The following is a 19,820-nucleotide window of genomic DNA, read 5'->3' on the forward strand; positions in this document are numbered from 1 at the left end:
TGTTGAGATTATACGCGTGAGCCACTGTGCCTGGCCCAATCTGTACATTTCTTAACAGTCTTCGTGGCCCAGGCAGCAAAGTTTGAGTATAAAAGGTATAGGCCAGGTGCAGAGGCTCATGCCTGTAATCCCAGCTCTTTGGGAGGCTAAGACAGGCAGATTGCTTGAGGTCAGGAGTTTGACACCAGCCTGGCCAACATGGCAAAACCCCATCTCTACTAAAAATACAAAAATTAGCTGGGTGTGATGATGCATGCCTGTAGTTCCAGCTACTCAGGAGGCCAAGACAGGGGAAATGCTTGAACCCAGGAGGCAGAGGTTGCAGTGAGCCAATATCATGCCACTGTAGTTCAGCCTGGATGACAGAGACTCCATCTCAAAAAAAAAAAAAAAACATTTTGGGAAGCTGAGGTGGGCAGATCACCTGAGGTCAGGAGTTCAAGACCACCCTGGCCAACATGGTGAAACCCTGTCTCTACTAAAAATACAAAAGTTAGCCAGTGTGGTGGCAGGCGCCTGTAATCACAACTACTTAGGAGGCTGAGGCAGGAGAATCGCATGAGCCTGGGAGGTGGAGGTTGCAGTGAGCCAAGATCGCACCGTTGCACTCCAGCCTGGGCGACAAAGTGAAACTCTGTCTCAAAAAAAAAAAAAAGATACGTCTGGAGAGGAATGGATGCACCAGGATGTATAGACTGTACACAACCTATAACATGAAAATCAGAGGCACAGAAAATGGCTGCTTAATGATAGAGGCAATACTCATGGAATTAATTAATATTCTGAACAAATAATATTGAGTCCTTACTGCATATCAGGTTTTATAAGGATGCCGTGCATGCATTATTCACTTAATTGGTCCTTTCAAAAACTCACTGAAGTAGGTACAAGAATTTTCAATACCATTTTACTGATAAGGAAATGGCCACAGTTAAGTAACTTCATCATGTTATCTAGTTAAGTACATGAGCTGGTAAAGAATCAGACAATCTAAATCAAAGCCTGCACTCACCATGCATACATACCACCGTATTTATAAGCCCTGTGTGATGTGGCAATGAGAAATGGAGAATCAGGGTGCATGTCCTGATAAGGCAACTGAGCCTCAAATCTGCAGCCTATTTTTCCAGGGAAGGAGAGCATGCAAGTTAATCATCATAATAAATCTTTTCTAAAAGGAGCTCTATATACTATATAAGAATGCCCTATCTTTCACTTTCAAGAGGTCTCCATGGAAATGAACAAAATCAAATGTGACCTGGAGCCAGTTCTCTGCAATCTGTTTAGTTTTACACATCCCCCTAATCTGTGACTTCGGCCACGTCACCATGGTCATTTTTTAGACACGAAATGAAGAAAAGGCATTTAGGAATAATCACAGAAGTCGTTCCTGGAGGAAGCTGAGCTTGCAAGCTGAAGGACAGTATATTTAGCTTAAATATGATGACTGGGAAGTCTAGGATACTATATTTGGGCAAACTGTTGATTTGGGGTTTGGTAAGTTCTGGTTTTGGCAGCAGCGCCCTTGTCCTGCCCTACCCCCACCTCGGGCCACGTGGGCTTAGCTATAGAGCACAGCTCTCGCACAAGCAAAACCTGCAGGCTTGGCCTCCCCAGGGCTCTGGGGAGCAAAGCAATTTCTCCAGGGATTGATAGGGTGAGAAACTACTTGCAATCAGCAAGTAGCCAAACTGGATGCCAGAAAAGGAGGAGCCTGGGAGCACCAGGTGGGAGCATGGTCCCATCCTGAGGCCCAAAAGCCCCCCAAGTCCAGTCCCGTAAGGAGCACCTCACCACTCTGGCCATCCTGAACTATAACCACTAGTTTTCCTTTCTATCTTCCCCATTAGACTGAGCAGAGAGCGTATCTTGAAAATCTCAGAGCAGCTGCTCAATAAATGTGGAATGAACTGAAGAGTTCTGGAGATTGGTTGCACAATGTGGATATACTTAACACTACTTAACGGCACACTTAAAAATGGTTAAGACGGCAGATTTAATGTTATGTGTATTTTACATAATTTTTAAGAAAACACAATAGTGACACTATTACAGCAAACAAAAGGTAATGGCACTTGGATCCTTCTAATACTCACTGTAGAGTGTAGGTTGAGTAATTTGAGTTTAGGAAGTATGGTAGGGTTAATTAGGTAACCTCCCATACACCCTGTTAATGGTGAATCATGACTTGCTGCAACAAAAAGTCACAGAGCGATGGCAAATACAATCCCCCTATTAGGCTTTTTCATGTGTCCCAAAGAAGGAAGAGTCAGGAAAACGTGTCAGTGGCTAGAGATTTGGCCCCAAACCCATCCAAGAAATCACTCTCTATTAATTCCAACGAATATTTTTCCTCACACCCTTTTAGCCTCAAGACCTTGGAGCTGGCACTCTTATTTATTAAGAGAGAGAGAGAGAAATGGAAAGCTGTTCAAGAACCTGTGCCTTCCTTACAGGACAAGAAGATGGCATTTCGCAAAGTGGGATCTGTGGAATGTAACTATACACTACTTGGAAAGAGATGGTCACAGACTTGAGAAATGGTGGCTACTACTTTAGTAAGTTTATATGCTCTGTGAATCTCCAAGAAAGGAGGCATGGTAGAAAGAGTTCTGCATACTTCTCTGGCCCAGAACTCCCAGCCCCCACTGTCATCCCCAGGGGTTTCAACAGTTTGGACTCCACATCAGGAAAGATCAGTGGAACACACGCAACGGACTACTTGGAATATCCTGAGTTCAGATCCTGGCTCACCAATTTACTAGCTGTATCATCTTGGGCAAGTGACTTGAATTCTCTTGGCCTCCATCTCTCCTTAAAATAGAGTAAAGGACTCAGGCTGTGAAGTCGGACACACGGACCTTGAATTGTGGCTCTGGCACTGATGAGCAACGAGAGTCCTTAGTCTGTCTAAACCTCAGTTCACTCATCTGTAAAAGAGGAGGCACCACAGTATCTGTCACACAGGCTGACTGTGGGGGCTGAATGACAGAATACAGGTAGAGCGCTTTTTACAAGACTGGCACAAAGCCGGTAGTAAATACAGAAGACATGCTTGTTATCTTTGATTCTATAAACTGTGAAGTGCTCTATAAATGCTACCTATCCTCTAAGGCCTAAGTCAAGTCCCATCCTTCATGAAGATTTCCTGATTGCTAGAACCCAAACACTCTCTTACCTCTGGACTTACACCATTTGTAAACTACTATGTTTACCACAAATGTATCTGCATTGAGTCATATGCCAATATGTGGTATTATATCCTACATTGCTATCTAGTGGTTCAGACATAATTCTTATCTCAAGTTTTTATTTTTGTTGTTGTTTTTTCCCAAAACAGAATTGTGGGAAGTTAACTGAATTTAAAAGCAATACACACCTACTGTAAGAAAATTTTAAAAAAGAAACATATAGGCTGGGTGCAGTGGCTCATGCCTGTAATCCCAACACTTTGGGAGGCTGAGGCAGGTGGATCACCTGAGGTCAGGCGTTCAAGACCAGCCTGGCCAACATGGTAAAACCCCGTCTCTATTAAAAATACAAAAAAATTAGCTGGGCATGGTGGCGGGCACTTGTAATCCCAGCTACTTCAGGAAGTTGAGGCAGGAGAATCACTTGAACCTGGGAGGCAGAGGTTGCAGTGAGCCGAGATCGCGCCATTGAACTCCAGCCTGAGCAACAAGAGCGAAACTGTCTCAAAAAAAAAAAAAGAAAACAGAGAGAGAGAAACATATAAAGTTGAAAGCTGAAGTCTTCCATAACCTATCTCCTAGAGAGATACCAATGTTGACAGTCTGCTGTGTGTGATCTTTCCAGATGTCGCCTGTGCATACATAAACATAAGGTTTTGCTTATTAAAATAGGCTCATCCTATACATACTAATTTGTAATCTATTTTTTATCAGATATCAGTCAATGTCAACACAGAAAGATTGATCTCATCCTCTTTCCAACAGCTATAAAGTATTCCGTTGTATGGCTATATCACAATTTACCTAATCCGTTCATTGTAGGTGGATATTTGGGTTATTTCAAATGAATTCTGATGTTAGAGCAAGAGCTGTGTCCTGTGTCCTGTGTGTTTTGGCATCTCCAAAACACAGTGAGAAGCATTCAGTAAACTGTCGTATGAGTTAGCACAGTGAGAAGCATTCAGTAAACTGTCGTATGAACTCTGACAACATTTGCTCTGAGTCACAGAGGATTACTGGCTCACAGTTTGTCAAATATAACTCTCAATAACCAGCACTGCTGGGGCAAGCCAGAATAATGGGCAATATTCATAGTACTGGCCCTGAGCTATCATTCTCAGATCAAAAAGACAAGCTGTTCAATATAGTTTTGATGCTGGCTCCTTGCCTATATTAAAATTATTTAATGACCCAGCAATTCCACCCCCCAGGTATATATCCAAGAGAACTGAACACATGACATCCACACAAAAACTTGTACATGCATGTTCAGAGCAGCATTATTCATAATCGCCAAAAGATAGAGACAAATGTCCATCAACGGATGAATGCATAAACAATATGCAATTTGCCATACAATAAAATGATTCCTTCATAAAAAGAAATGAAATACTTATACATGCTACAATATACATGAACCCTGAAAACATGCTACATGAAAGAAGCCAGGTATAAAAAACCACATATGGTATGATTCCATTTATATTAAATGGCCATTTGCGAGTCCAGAGACACAAAGTAGAGAGTTGTTGCTGGGGTGGAGATGCAAGTGGAGATTAAGGTGGGATGGTGAGCAATGGGAAATGAATCCGAACAGTTTTTTGTTTGTCCGTTTGTTTGTTTTGTAGAGACGGAGCCTCACTCTGTCACCCAGGCTGAAGTGCAGTGGCGCAATCTCAGCTCACTGCAACCTACGCCTCCCAGACTCAAGTGATTCTCCTGCCTCAGCCTCCCAAGTAGCTGGGACTACAGGCACACGCCGCCATGCCCGGCTAATTTCTTTTGTACTTTAGTGGAGATGGAGTTTCTTTTTTTTATTTTTTTGAGAGGGAGTCCCGCTCTGTTGCCCAGGCTGGAATGCAGTGGCGCGATCGCGGCTCACTGCAAGCTCCGCCTCCCGGGTTCACGCCATTCTCCTGCCTCAGACTCCCGAGTAGCTGGGACTATAGGCGCCCGCCACCACGCCCGGCTAATTTTTTGTATTTTTAGTAAAGACAGAGTTTCACCATGTTAGCCAGGATGGTTTCATCTCCTGACTTCGTGATCCACCCGCCTCGGCCTCCCAAAGTGCTGGGATTACAGGCGTGAGCCACCGCGCCAGGCCCTAGAGAGGGAGTTTCACCATGTTGCCCAGGCTGGCCTCAAATTCCTGAGCTCAGGCAATCCACCCGCCTCGGCCTCCCAAAGTGCTAGGATTACAGGCGTGAGCCACTGCGCCGGCCAAACAGGTTTCTTGTGAAGATGATGGAAATGTTTTGGAATTAGATAATGGCGATGTCATAAAGCATGGTGAATACACTAAAAATCACTGTATCATACACTTTAAAAATCACTGTACTGTACACTTTAAAATGGTAAATTTCATGGTACGTGAATTCTATCTCGATTTTAAAATGCAAAAAAAAAAAAAAACTTTAAAAAGGGGTTATCAACTGGTAATTCCACTTTACCACTCATGTACTGAAAAAATATGAGATTCGATAGAATGTCAAGTGCTGTGCTGGGTACTAGAGATACTTTGGCAAGCAATGCCGCCTGCCCTCAAAGAACGCACAAAGAGGTTGCGGAGTGCCACCGGCTGCACACGATAAACTTGGGGTCATCAGAACCATGATAAGGGAAGCACAGGGAGAAAGGAGGGCTTTCCAGAAAAAGTGGGCTGCAGCTTGAAGGATGAGGAACGGCTGGCCAAGTGAAAAGGGGAAGCATGTCCCGAGTAACTTGTATGAGGTGCCAGAGGCAACAGAAACATCATAGAGGAGCTGAAACATAATCGATAGGAAAGAGCCCCGTGATCCAAATGTGCCCAACAGAGTAACTTTAAAACTCCAACATGTATTTTGCCTCCTGTTATATACCAGGCACTTGATAGATGCTGAGAATTTTTTTTTATTAGAGTTCTGGGGTACATGTGCAGAACATGTTTTGTTACATAGGTGTACACATGCCATAGTGGTTTGCTGCACCCATCACCCGGTCACCTACATTAGGTATTTCATCTAATGCTATCCCTCCTCTAGCCTCCCCACCCCACCACAGGCCCTGGTGTGTGATGTTCCCTTCCCTGTGTCCACATGTTCTCCTTGTTCAACTCTCACTCATGAGTGAGAACATGCGGCGTTCGGTTTTCTGATGCTGAGAATTTAGCAGAGAGCAAGATCAATGAAGGCACTGGTAGAACTTTCAGTATGTAACCATACATTTCCAAGGGTATACAGCAAACAGTCTATGGCTAACTGACTCATTGACCTGGATATGGTATTTTAAAAGGACCAATACAATTTGTCAATACCTATCAAAAATATGAATGCAGTTAACGTTTTGACCTTATCATCTCACTTCTGGGAAAATATCCAACAAGATAATGCCCATATAGGTACAAAATGACGTATGTACCAGGATATTCACTGCTGCATTGTTTATAAGAGCAAAACACTGGAAACGACCCAACTGTCTGTCAAAAGGGGACTGGTTAAATGAATTAAGGTGACCCTGCACAATGGAAGACTGTGCAGCCTTCCACATGAATGAGGAAATTCTCTGCGTACTGACATGGAAAGATCGCCCAGATATTTTGTTAACTGAAAAGGCAAGGTGCAAAAGTGTAAATAATACACTTCATTTTGTATAGGAAACGAGACAGACACATAGATAGACAGATATAAGTATATATCTTATTTGTAGCTGCTTGTATTTGCTTAAATAAACCCAACAAGACAAATACATAAAAGTCAATAAAAAGTGGTTACTTAGGGCTGGGCGTGGTGGCTCACGCCTGTAATCCCAGCACTTTGGGAGGCCGAGATGGGCAGATCACGAGGTCAGGAGATCAAGACCATCCTAGCTCACACGGTGAAACCCCGTCTCTACTAAAAATACAAAAAATTAGCCAGGCATGGTGGTGGGCGCCTGTAGTCCCAGCTACTTGGGAGGCTGAGCCAGGATAATGGGGTGAACCCAGGAGGCAGAGCTTGTACTCCAGCCTGGGGGACAGAGCAAGACTCCGTCTCAAAAAAAAAAAAGAAAAAAAAAAGTGGTTACTTGGGGGCACGGGAGCTGGATGAGAACAGGTGGGGACGGGCAGTTCTTAAAGAATTCCTTTTTATGTGTTTTATTTTTGAGTCACATGAATGTATCACCTAATGGTACCAATTCCAAAATTTTTTTTTTTTTTTTTTGCCACGTGAATGTATCTCCTAATGGTACCTATTCCCCAAAAAAAAAAAAAAAAAAAAATTTAAGCTTTAAAAGGCTAAGATTATAGGCTATCTGCATGCACATGCTAAAGTAGCCAGCATTCCTAATGTGCTCAAAAGCATCTCTTACTGATTACCCGAGAACCCAGAAGAGACAACATGGATAGAAAAGCTTCAAATGACCACCAGCAGCAGAAAGGCAACTCAGACACACACCATCCTGTGTGTACATGGGACCATACCTGACAAATTCATCCTGGCTACGTGGTAGGTACAGAGGTGCTGGGGATACTGAGAACATGCGAAACACCTCTTTCCTGAGGTTGTGGAGGGATGGCTCACGGCAAGCGCAAGGAGCCATGCCCCGCCCTAGTACAAATTGGAGTCACTCTCATGCTGAAAAATCTTCAATGGCTCCCTATTACCTAAGCTGAGGACCAAACCCAAATTTTTAAACAAACACCTCCATGGCCAGAACCCTGCCTGCCAGTCCAGTGTCACTTTTCACCACTTCCATCCTTAACCGGCCCCTACCCAGCCCATTCTGGCAATATAGAGACACTTGCCATACTCCCCTTGCGCCCATGCCTTCTCTCTGCCTGGAACTCCCTCTCCCCAGCACATCTGCCTGCCCCATGCCCCTCGAACCTCAAGGACCAGCCCAAACTTCTCCTTTTTAAAATGAATGGTCCCTACCCCTCTCAGGGGGGTTATGCTCCCTTCCCAGACAAACACATTGTACCCACCACACACAAGAGCAGCAGTGACACTGTCACTCCCTAAGGACTCTCAACTCAATGGAGGCAGAATCTTCACCTCTTCATCCAAGAACAGGGCTTGGCAGAGAGCAAATGCTCGGTCCAAGTCTGGCTGAATGAATAAACAAGAGAATGACAGAGGTGGGAAAAAGGGAGGAATTAACGCTCTCAGGGCAGAGGGGCTGGGAAACACCTTCTGAGCAGGGGGTGCTTTTGCCATATCTGAGGCGGGCCTTAAAAAAGAAATAGCAGTTATAGGATGAAATGGGGAATGAGATGACTTGGAGTGCATGGTGCATGAACAAAAGTAGAGAAGCATGAAGGAGGAGGGAATGTTCAGGGAACACAGGTAGGTTGGTCTGCAATGAGGGTCAGGGCAGGGATGAGGCCTGCGGGAGGTGCAGAGTCCAGGACAAAGGCTGAGACTGCAGGGAAGCTCTGACGCCAAGCTAACTGCCCAGCCTTTAGGCGGGCACCTTGGAAGGAGTCTAAGTAGGGAGACCCAGGCTCAGCTCTGTGTTTGAAGACAACCCGTGACAGCTATGAGGAGAAAGGATCAGAAAAGATGAGAGTGTGGGGTCCAAGTTAGGACCAACCATAGCCATTTAGGTGAGGAATATCAAGTGCCCGAGCTAAAACAAAAGATCATCAGGACGAGAAGAGACCTGGGGGCAATTCAGGAGGTAAAACCACTGAACTTAGTGAACAGACATTGGGGGCAAGGCAAGGGAGGGCAAGTGATGGCTGCGGGTTTCGGTTCTGGTATATACACTTGCTCAATTTCCCTCTTCTAGAGACCATGCAAACTGCAGTCATGCATGGGGATGACGGTATGGGAGCTAATAAAATTGTAGTGTCACCAACAGGCCTTGGTAAGAAGACCCCTAGATACTCAACTAGTCTGCTAGAAATCAGACAAAGGGAAAATCTCACTGCATCTATTTCTAGGGGGTCTGGCAAAAGTTTAGAGATGAACAGCATACAAAGGATCAACCAGTCTTCTTCATGTTATCACACGCACTTCAAAAAATTACTTACTGACACCTTCATCGGAACTTTCAGGTGCAAAATATAGGTAGACCCCAGTACACAGTGAGTGCTAAGTAACTTTTCTGAATAAACGTCACATACAGGCCATGCCTACTTCTTCTGTCCACCGAACATGCCATGGCCCTCCCAACCTCCACTATCTCTAGAAAAGCCTCCACAAAGGAAGTTCCCACTCCCTCTGCCTCTGCTGAACACTGGAACAAAACCAGTTTCCTTAAGTAAGGCCACAGTACTTGCATGCAAGTTTCTTTATGGCTTATTTAGCTAATAACACAAAAGGTAGAGGGAAAAGATGTTCTAACTCACTGGGTCCCTACCTTTTAAAAAATTAGAAGTTACATGAGATACAAACAAATACCTTTTTTATTATAGTAAGTCTATAGGACACTTCAGTGATAAAACCATATGAAGGCAATGCAAGACAGTGAAACGGAATGATGTGCATGTTACAGGAGCACCACCGGCATCACGGCACACCTCAGGGTTATAAGAAGGTCTAGGGAAAAGCCCTTGCTCTCTCCCAGCTTTCACTGTCCTTGCCCACTCCACCACTGCCCTGCTGCTTGCCTGTGTTACATGAAACATAAGAGAACGAGAGCTGAGAACAGCCTTGCAGTTTCTGAAGTCTGAATCAACACCAGAGACAGTTCAGCTGCTTTGGGGGCTTGCTTCCTGGTTGGGGGTCGAAACTGAAATTTCCCCACGTGGAATTTCTCACCTGGATCAGTGCCCCAGCATCCTAACCAGACTTCCTGTCTCTAATCTCTAGACTCTAATCTCTAATTTCTAATCTCATCCCCTAAACCACTCTGGTAGTCTCCAGAGCAACCTCATCACCGCTGTCTTTCCTAACAGTCTTTAAAGGCTCCCATTACCTCCAGGACGGTCTCAACTCCACGGCAGGACCTAAGGGGCCCTTGGGTGATCTGGCCCCACCTCCACCCTTGTCCCTTGTCCCCGCTGCATCCCACCTCCAGAGCATCCTATGACACCAGTGTGCTGAGTGTCCAATGCTCCACACTAGCTCATCTGTCTACAAAGGATGGACTGTTCTATCGCCCTCCCATATCTCCTTCTTTGGCCTTATCTAGCATCCATCTACTCCTATTCTGAGCTGGGAGACCACCCCCTCCATGTTCCCAAAGCATCCCCTCTAGCAGACTACACTTACTGAGCACCACTGTATGCTAGACCAGAAGACCCACATGGCAGTTCAAGTGGGGTAGTCATCATCAAGTGACTGTACTTGCCTCCTTTTATCTATCTCCCTTACGAGATGGTAAATTCCTTATGATTAAGCAACGTGTCCTTTTTCTCTGTGTTCCCAGCATCTAGAACGATGGTTCACACAAAAGCACTGCTTAATCAACATTTGCAGAACTAGGGGCAAGAGGTCAAAACCAGCTCAGTTCAGACTCACGTCCCTTGCGCTATGTGATCCCTTGGGCCATGTGAGCAGCAACCCAACTGGTAGGGCTGAGAAACCAACAACATTGGTCAAGTTACACTTAGCTATGCCACAGCTGCAGGCTAAAGGCGTGGTAAGTGGTCAGTGAAAATCTGACGAGGCCATAGTTGTCATGCCTGAAGTTATCTGGACCCAGGAAATGCAGGGAAGAGTAGCTGAGAAGCGTCATATTCTCTTCTTTCTGAAGCTCCAAAATGAGCACAGTAGAGAGAGTTGTATCAACAAATATGTTAGCTGGCTTGCATTTCATATTTCAGTGTTTTGTACAGAGTAAGTGTATTTGCTGAATGATTATAAATAAAATAAAACTCAATGGCCAAATGGTTGAATAGTGTTGAATGTGGATCCCAGGCTGGGCGAAGAATGACAGAAATGTTTCTTTTATATTTCTTGGGTAATAAAATGTACTATGCAGCAGACCAACTTTGCTTTTTACTTCAGGGCTATAAAATTGTAGCTTTCCAGAAATTTCTGCAGATGAATCAGTCTGGATAGCCAAATTCTCCATATTGTCACAGATTTAGTTTTGAAACTTCAACATTGTTCATTATGGATGGTGATTTTAAAGTCACAAAGCCGGCCGGGCGCGGTGGCTCAAGCCTGTAATCCCAGCACTTTGGGAGGCCGAGACGGGCAGATCACGAGGTCAGGAGATCGAGACCATCCTGGCTAACATGGTGAAACCCTGTCTCTACTAAAAATACAAAAAACTAGCCGGGCGACGTGGCGGGCGCCTGTAGTCCCAGCTACTCGGGAGGCTGAGGCAGGAGAATGGCGTGAACCCGGGAGGCGGAGCTTGCAGTGAGCTGAGATCCGGCCACTGCACTCCAGCCTGGGTGACAGAGCGAAACTCCGTCTCAAAAAATAAATAAATAAATAAAATAAAGTCACAAAGCCAAGCCCAGATTCCTTTCCAATATACGGATTTTCTCCTTCTCCATCATGGGTTCTGCCTTTAAGCCGTATTTCATGCCAACCCTGAATTTGTGCTAGAATCTGCTTTCAACTCAAGTAACAAATGAAACCAAGATTAGAAGTGAGCCCACTAACCTAATGGAGGCACAATGTTTCCCTAGTTACTACTCCTAAAGCTACAGGATTGGGGGAAGGTGCCTCTCTCCTTCTCCTAATTTCTGACTGGCAATTTAGTTTTATACACATTTTCCAGTCCTGTTCTACATGCCCCTCTTAAGAAGACACAACCAGGCTACCGGACATTTGACACATCCATGAAGCAGGTGAGGCCCAGAGAGGTGAAGGGCCTTGCATGGGCCACAAGGCTATTTAATGGAAGAATCCAGGCCCCTGTCCTCGCCCCTTTCACTGCACGCCTCCCTGCTGCAGGCCTTCCACTGGCACTAGCCATAACTCATCCCTTAAGAACCCTGAAAGAAGGGCACATGTTCCAGCCATCATACCTAAACCAGAGCCCAAACTGCTATTTTTTTTTTTTTAAATCAACTACCACCCGTTCCTTTCTACTTCAACATTCCTCCTCCAAACAGTCACAAAATCCACATAAACAAGTTATTCCTTGCCCGTTGAGGTCACAAGTTGATCCAGTACAAAGCTGGACTACAAACTAAAAACATAGTCTCTACTCCAAAAGCGTGGGTCTGAAAAGTTCCAATTCTGCTCTGAGTTCTGAGGAATTCTTCTCAGCCGGAAACCAGGCATTGTGAAGCAGGCCCTGTGATTTCCTGCAGGACTCCAGGAATTGCTGGAGGGAAGGCCTGTTTATCCTGGGATTGCTCCTCCAGGTCAGGAGCTTCCAGACTGCTCTTAACCTTCAGGAAAGGAGCTGATAAATAATTGCATAAGTTCTGTCTCTACCCTTTGTCCTGAGGTAGGTACGTCCTTCTCCCTCTCCAATAGCCACAGAAGTCTTCGTAACAGTGGTGGGCCCCTCAACAGTCTCTTTTTAAAATTCTCTATAGAAAGAAAAATTAAACACACTCTAAGAGAGAATATCTACACTTTTATAATAAAGATGAAGGAACAAACTGATTAAACTAACAATACTCTGTCCCTGCAAAATTCAGGGGCTTTATTAAGAAGTCCTCTTTCCATTTCAAAGGCAGGGCAATTGAGGCTCAGAGAGCTATGTCCTTCCCATCAGAGGTACAATCATCAGCTCCACCAACCCAAAAAAGACATTACAGATCATGTCTGGGTTTGATGTTTAAAGTCTTAAGAAACCATATGGAAGAGTTCTCCTAACTCCAGCCAGGGTTTCAATCAATACAGGCCAGCACCTTGGTCTTGGACTTTCCCAGCCTTCAGAACTGTGAGAAATAAATGCAGGGCCAGGCGCAGTGGCTCACGCCTGTAATCCCAACACTTTGGGAGGCCAAGGCGGCTGGATCACCTGAGGTCAGGAGTTCGAGACCAGCTTGGCCAAAATAGCAAAACCCCATCTCCACAAAAACACAAAAATTAGCCAGGCACAGTGGCAGGTGCCTGTAGTCCCAGCCACTTGGGAGGCTGAAGTGGGAGAATCGCTTGAACTCAGGAGGTGGAGGTTGCAGCGAGCCAAGATTGCACCACTGCACTCGAGCCGACAGAGTGAGACTTCATCTAAAAAAAAAAAAAAAAAATGCAGGTTGTTAAAACCACCAAATCTATGGCATTTTTGTCATAGCAGCCCAAACAGACTGCCTTTACGCAACAACGTATATATAAGGGTACCAACTGTGCCTCACAAGTTATCTAAAAGTGACCACCACTATTCTCCTTGAATACTGACCACACTACACCTAGGGCATTATTACTTAATTTAATAAACCACCCCTTCCATCAACAGCGATGACTAGAGGTTGAGGTCCAATAGTCTGAGGACGCACCTGCCACTCACATCAAGTTGAAGACCTGACTCCTATCCACAAACAATCTATCAGCTTTAAGGTACCACACTAAGACCTCTTTGAGGAAAGGAACCCCACCTATTCATCTCTGCATTCCCAGAGCTCAGCACAGGCCCAGAAGAGGCACTCAGGCACTCAATAAAAAGCTGCCAAATAAATGAGCACAGCACTCAATTTCAAGACTTCTACATAAATATTGGCATTCAAAGGTAGAGTCTAGAATTCCAGTGGGCAGAGCTGTAGAAGACCACCAGAGATGAGTGAGAAGACTTGGATTCTAGCCCCCGTTTTGCCAAAAATTCACTCTACTATCCTGGGCAAATCTCCCAGTCAATAAGGGTCTTATTTTGTTTTTCTGTAAACACAGTAGACTTCTTAGGTTTCCCTCTAAGATTTTAAACTTATAAAATACAAAGCAAAGACGTGCCCTTGAGCTACAGCTACAATGTTAACTTGATGATAAGGGCAGTAAAAATATAACAGCAAGAGTCATCTTCTCTTACACAGATGCTGGGTAGCAGCAGGCAGTAACTTTACTAGTAGGTAAAGCTCCTGTGTGTTTGCTTATGTTCACACGTTATATACACACACATTTCGGTCACTCCCTGTAGTCTCTTTCAGGGAGATGCAAATTTCAATAATTGTTTCAGGCAGAAAAGCCTCCAAGTGGAACAAAGAGCCACAGACATTACTTCCAGGTAATAAACAGATTCCACTCAGACAAAGAAAAATAAAGCAGCCTGTGGCTACATTCCATAGACGCCCCATTTGTGGAAGCATTAGGGCTGAGCTCTACATGTGAGCCAGACGTTGCTGAGTTCTTATTTTGGCTCCGACTCTAACTTGGAGTGGATGGTCCTTGGCCAAGTCTCTGCTCTAGAAGCCAGGCTCTGGATGAGTATGGCAAACCCCATAAACCATCCCGATTACAGGGTGAGGCGAGTGAAGCATTTCACAGATGTAAAGTGCTGCCAGCCCCTCCAGACAAATGAGGAAAGCCATCACAAGGCAACGTGGCTTGGTGGAGAGCCACAGAGCAGCCCCGCTCCTAATCCTGGGCTCCTACAAACTCACCAGAGGCCTCAGAGATCTGCCTCAATCCCCCCTGCCCCCCCCACACACACACCCTGCCTCCATTTCCCCTGCTGAAAAGCAAGGACTTTTTGCAAGAGTCACTTGCACAGCTCTTTAAACCACACAGTTAACTCGCAATGTTAACCAGCTGCGACCAAGTTAGGTGTGGTTCTCCTCTACTGTGGGACATCTGAGACAGTAGAGGTATACCAAGGCAAAGTAACAGACTGTATAAAAGATAAAGGTCTGTTTGTGAAATAAGAAGGGCTGTTCAGGAACCATGTTAGTACTGTTACTGTTCCCCCTGCCCCCACCCCCGCTCTTTTCTTTAACCATTAGGTACCAATGGATACCAGATACACAGAGCTGAATAAAAAGGTTAAGAGATACTATCAGTAAAGTTTCCCACCAAAGCCTGCTAATAGCGCTCTCGCTGATTAGAAAGCACTTCTGTCATTTGGGAACTCTAATCCGCTCTTATCAACCCTCTGGCTTCGTCATTTATCAGGGTGGGAATGAGAGGTACATCAACTATGCCACAGAGTGATTTCTGGGGCCCCTGCCCATGAAGAAGCAGATCAAAAAGGAGCTCATGCCTGCCAGAGTGAAGCTTTCACCATAGCAACACATGTTATTCTACAAACACTCGGGACTAAGGCGCTCTGTTGTGACTGGTCCGGACGGTGCCCCCGAGAAACGAGTGACTGAGGGTTCAGACAACAGAGCAGGCAGGAGAAAAGTGGTACCTATTTAACTTGCAGGGCAGTCTCCCTGTGGTTTTTGCTTCTCCACAAAGTTAACAGTGGCAAGCCCTAAGACCCTCCAGTACCCACAGCCTGTGTTCTAACAGGATAGATGTCAAAGAGAAAACAGGTGTTCTCTGTGGAGCAGCTGCACCACCAGGCTCCGTGGTGAAAAGAAGTTCTGGGGTAGAGAGATTGGTCTGTTTAGAGATTAGATGGCTAGCAGTGGAGAACTTGGGGGAAAGGTCTCCATCTCAAAACATATCATCTCTAAAACAAAATACAGCCAGGAAGCTCAGTGAGCCACCTGAGGATGAAACATAGACCCCCAGACCCACCAATGAAGTCAGTAACAATAGTCATCCGTGTACTTGTTGAGACCATTAAGTGTCCATGTGCCAGATACAGTGCTGGGTATTTTTACACATATTAGCCTTCACTAGGTAGTTAGGGTTAAAAAGTCATTAACCGATCAATGTCACTTTCCTGGATATCACATTTGTGCCAAGGAAAGAAACAGGAAAAATCAGTCTGCCGTTACATCCCATAGGATAGGATTACATTTGAGGCTTGACCAGTAGAAAATCTAGCTCCAAATGTCTGCTCTGTTGCTCATATCATGGAGGCATCCGTCTAGAAATCCAACCACAGAACAAGTGCGCCCAAGAGAATAACCCTCCTTGGGTTCCTGTCTAACCTCTCTACAACACCATGGATAGAGTAAATAAAAGGCTAAAAGGGAGATGCATAAAGTTAGGAACTAGAAAATCTGGCAAAGGCACTTCTTCAAAAATGTATTAGAAATTAGTCAAAAAGGCCAGGCGCGGTGGCTCAGGCCTATAATCCTAGCACTTTGGGAGGCCAAGGCGGGCGGATCACCTGAAGTCAGGAGTTCGAGACCAGCCTGACCAACATGGTGAAACCCCGTCTCTACTAAAAATACAAAAATTAGCCGGGTGTGTGGCGTGTGCCTATAATCTCAGCTACCCGGGAGGCAGAGGCAAAAGAATCGCTGGAACCTGGGAGGTAGAGGCTGCAGTGAGCCGAGATCGCACCACAGGGCACAGAGCGAGACTCCTTCTCAAGTTGACCCATGTCCATAGATGTATATGTGCGCCATTTGCATACGTCTTTCTATGAACACAATAGAAGCAGGATTGTTTTATGATGCTGCTAACATTCACAGACAGGACCCGCAGCCACATTTCAGGTTATGATGCCTACAGATATGTCTGGGAGGATGTGAACCAGTGCCACGGAAGCCATGTACTAGCAGGTGGTGACATAATGGGCTCCATTGTATATGCTGCAAACATTTCACCCTGACAAGTCAATCAGTGTCAGGAGCAGGGAAGAAGGTGGTTCCTGAAGAAAAGGTAAATCTGCCAAATCTGCCTCCAAAACAATTAAAAGGCAAAAGCCAGCCACCACCAAGAACTCCTCTGAGTCCCTCAACCTTTAAGTCATCACAGACCAAAAAGAAACCAAACTTACAAATGATAGGCTCAGAATTGTGGAAATATTTCTTTGCAGCTGCAGAGCCTATAAATGAGCTTTAAAAAAAAAAGTTTCAGTCTTGAAATGACATTTGAAAGGTAGTATATAAATTGCTTCCTCTCTTCAGTGCACCCACTTTTTCCTCATTCTCCATTCACTAATGAAAGACTTTTCCTCTTCTCCTGCCTGTTTCAATTTGAAATGTGGCACAGAACGGGACACTGGAAGGAGAAGGGAAGGTGGGGGGAGGTGGCTACTTTCAAATCTGACACACATACCCTCCAACCGGCTATCCATACCCTGGTTGACGGTCAGGCCAGACTCCACCTAAGACAGGACTGAAGGACCAAAAAGTAGAGTAGAAACTCCCCCTCGTGCCACCTCTCCCAAAAGCAGACTTAACGGTGGAAAGGAAGGAGGGGGAAAATAAAGTTCCACATTCCTGACATTTTTTAGCCAAGTGCTGTGGCCGCACAGAGCAGCTTCTCTATTCCAAGCAGCCTCTAGGACTGGGAGAAAACCTGGGTTCAGGGAGGGAAAGCTGCCCCCTGCCTTTGAAACAGGATGACTAAAAACTAAACCAAAATTGGGGTAGTGATAGGGGTGGGTGGTGAGAGGAGAGACAGCCTTTCATGTGTGTTCCCAAAAGGAAATTATCCCAAGGGAAAGAATTTAGAGTCATCATCTCCCTGGGGACAGAGAACTAGCAAGCCCTGAGGTCCCTAACAGGGAAACAGAAGCCCTCTGAATGCAGAAGAGGTGACCAGTGAGTTGGGGAAAGAGTAAGGCAGGGATGCAATGCAGACACAAGGGCTGTGGCTGCCTGAGGCGTGGGCTGAGAGCGGGAGAGGGACCCAGCTCATTGGCAGACGCAGGTCAGAGGACCCCAGAGGGAGGAATGGCCAAGAAAGTCGCTCTTTGTGGGAAGAATTATAATTGAGTTTTCCTGGCTCAGCTTCTGAATGAAGGAATCCTAGCTGGGGCCAAGTCAGAACCCCAAGAGCCTATGTCCTCTCACCCGTTTCTCCTATTCCCCTTGTACCTCTCTTCCTGTCGTCACTTCTAGGGAAAGAGTGGTGAGTCCCCAGTGGCACCTACCATCCCACCATATGCATCCCTACATACCCACACATGCACACCACACACTTCCAGAGGGAAACCCAGAAGATCCTAAGTGATATCCAGCCAGTCTTGTGCTGGGTTACGAGCCGTCTCCCCCTGCTTTACTCTGAGTATGACGATGCCCGTATTTGTTTCTCTGTGGTACCTACAGTATCCAGGACGCTTCTGCTCTCATTTGATAGAGGCAGCAGTTCCAAACTCCCCCTCCCCACCAAAAGGAATACTTATCTCTGTGGAGAGTTAGTCAGTAGGTAAAGACAGTGAGGCCCCCCGCCATGTGCCCGGCACAAAAGAACACAAGACCTTCTTACTGGAGGCTTAGGGGAGAGCCCTCTTTCTCCCAGAGAAGCACAGACTGATGATCTCACAAAGTACCTCCAAAAGAAGGAGACAGCTGCCCTGTAGGTTCTGTAGGTTCAAGGTGCTATGGGAACAAGCGATGGGGTTGGCAGGAAAAGGGGGCCTGTACGCATTTCAACCAAGGGCCTAGGTACATTTCCCAATCCAAGCCTAAGGGGGAGAAAGAGTAGTTTTGTTTGTTTGTAGTTTTTCTCATCTTGGGCCTTTCTCTTTCACCAGGTACTGGAAGTAAGAGTTCTTAGCACCTTTTAACTTCTAGAGTGGCAGGTTTAATGCACAGGACTTTCCAGAAGACTAGAGACCCGGGGAAAGAGGTAGGTACCAAACTCAAGCGCTGGCAGCTCTTTCTGAGCAAAGATAAAGCAGGTAGGGCAACAAACCCTAACAAATGCTAGAAATACGACAGAGCCACAGGCTATGCGAGAAACTTGGCCGCTGCAGAGCCTGTGGCTTTGAGGTTTACAGCTGTCACGTGTATCTTCCCAGCCACACCCTCCAAGGCTGGGGACACGCACTTGGAGTCCTCTTAGAATGGAGGACAGCAAACAGACAGGAGAGAAGGCACTGGGCAAAGGAAATTCTGTTATTTTGTTAAGCTATTATTATAATAAATAATCACAGGGCTCCAGGCGCAAGAGACTTTTTCATGTTGGTAGGAGATGTTACGGCATTTGTTGCTGATATGATCTCAGTTAAACCTTACAATCACCCTGTGTGGAAGACCAGTTCTATTAACGTCTTTAATGATGGAGAAACTGAGGCTGCAGTCAGTTTTCAGTCAGACTAGTCAAAGAACAGGGACTGAGACACAGGGATATGACACTGTGTGACACCACACACTTCCAGGGGAGAACCCAGAACAAGGTGGAGCAAGCCTGATCCAATATACCACTAGAGAGAGCTATGAGAGGGAAAGGAAGGACAGAGGGACTGAATTAAAGGAGCACTACCAAAAACTGGAGTGGAGACCCCAGTCCTAGCACCACCGTTTATTTCCTACAGACCCTAAAGCCCAGCGACGGACACATTCATTCATCCAACCCTGACTTGGCCACCACAAGAATGTTCCCAGCTTGAGAGTAGCTTCGCCAGCCAATTAGGGCCCTTGTCATTCATAGAGATACAGGGAACCAGGAGACAGAGGGTCAGGGAAGGAAATTTAGCCAGGCAAGCCATCCTCCATCTCCCAGGAAGTTTGTAAATGATCACAGCTTCCTAACCCAACCATGAGAATGCAATAAGCAACCTGGCCCAGAAGGGAGGACAAGGAGTCTCAGGAACCAGAGGAGACAGCGGTGAGAGGGAGGGGAATGTCGCTCATATATCTCACTTCTGAGACAAGATACACCGCAACAAACCCATGCCAACCTTCCTCCAGTTCTTCCCACCTTTGAATATCACATTTTTCTTGCTCTGCAAGGGTAGGGAATCCTTCCCATCAGTCTTCTGAATTCTGACCCCTTGCTGGTTTTCTACAACTCCCCGCCTGGGAGGCCA

General features: G+C 45.7%; 1 protein-coding gene across 2 annotated transcripts in view; it reads right to left on the bottom strand.

The window, feature by feature from the left end:
* Nucleotides 1-19,820, bottom strand: part of TRAM2 (translocation associated membrane protein 2) — an 81,172-nt gene that overhangs the window by 60,073 nt on the left and 1,279 nt on the right. The window lies entirely within an intron of this gene.

Source organism: Trachypithecus francoisi, unplaced genomic scaffold (assembly GCF_009764315.1).
Source record: "Trachypithecus francoisi isolate TF-2019V2 unplaced genomic scaffold, Tfra_2.0 Lachesis_group10, whole genome shotgun sequence".
Taxonomy (NCBI): Eukaryota; Metazoa; Chordata; class Mammalia; order Primates; family Cercopithecidae; genus Trachypithecus; species Trachypithecus francoisi.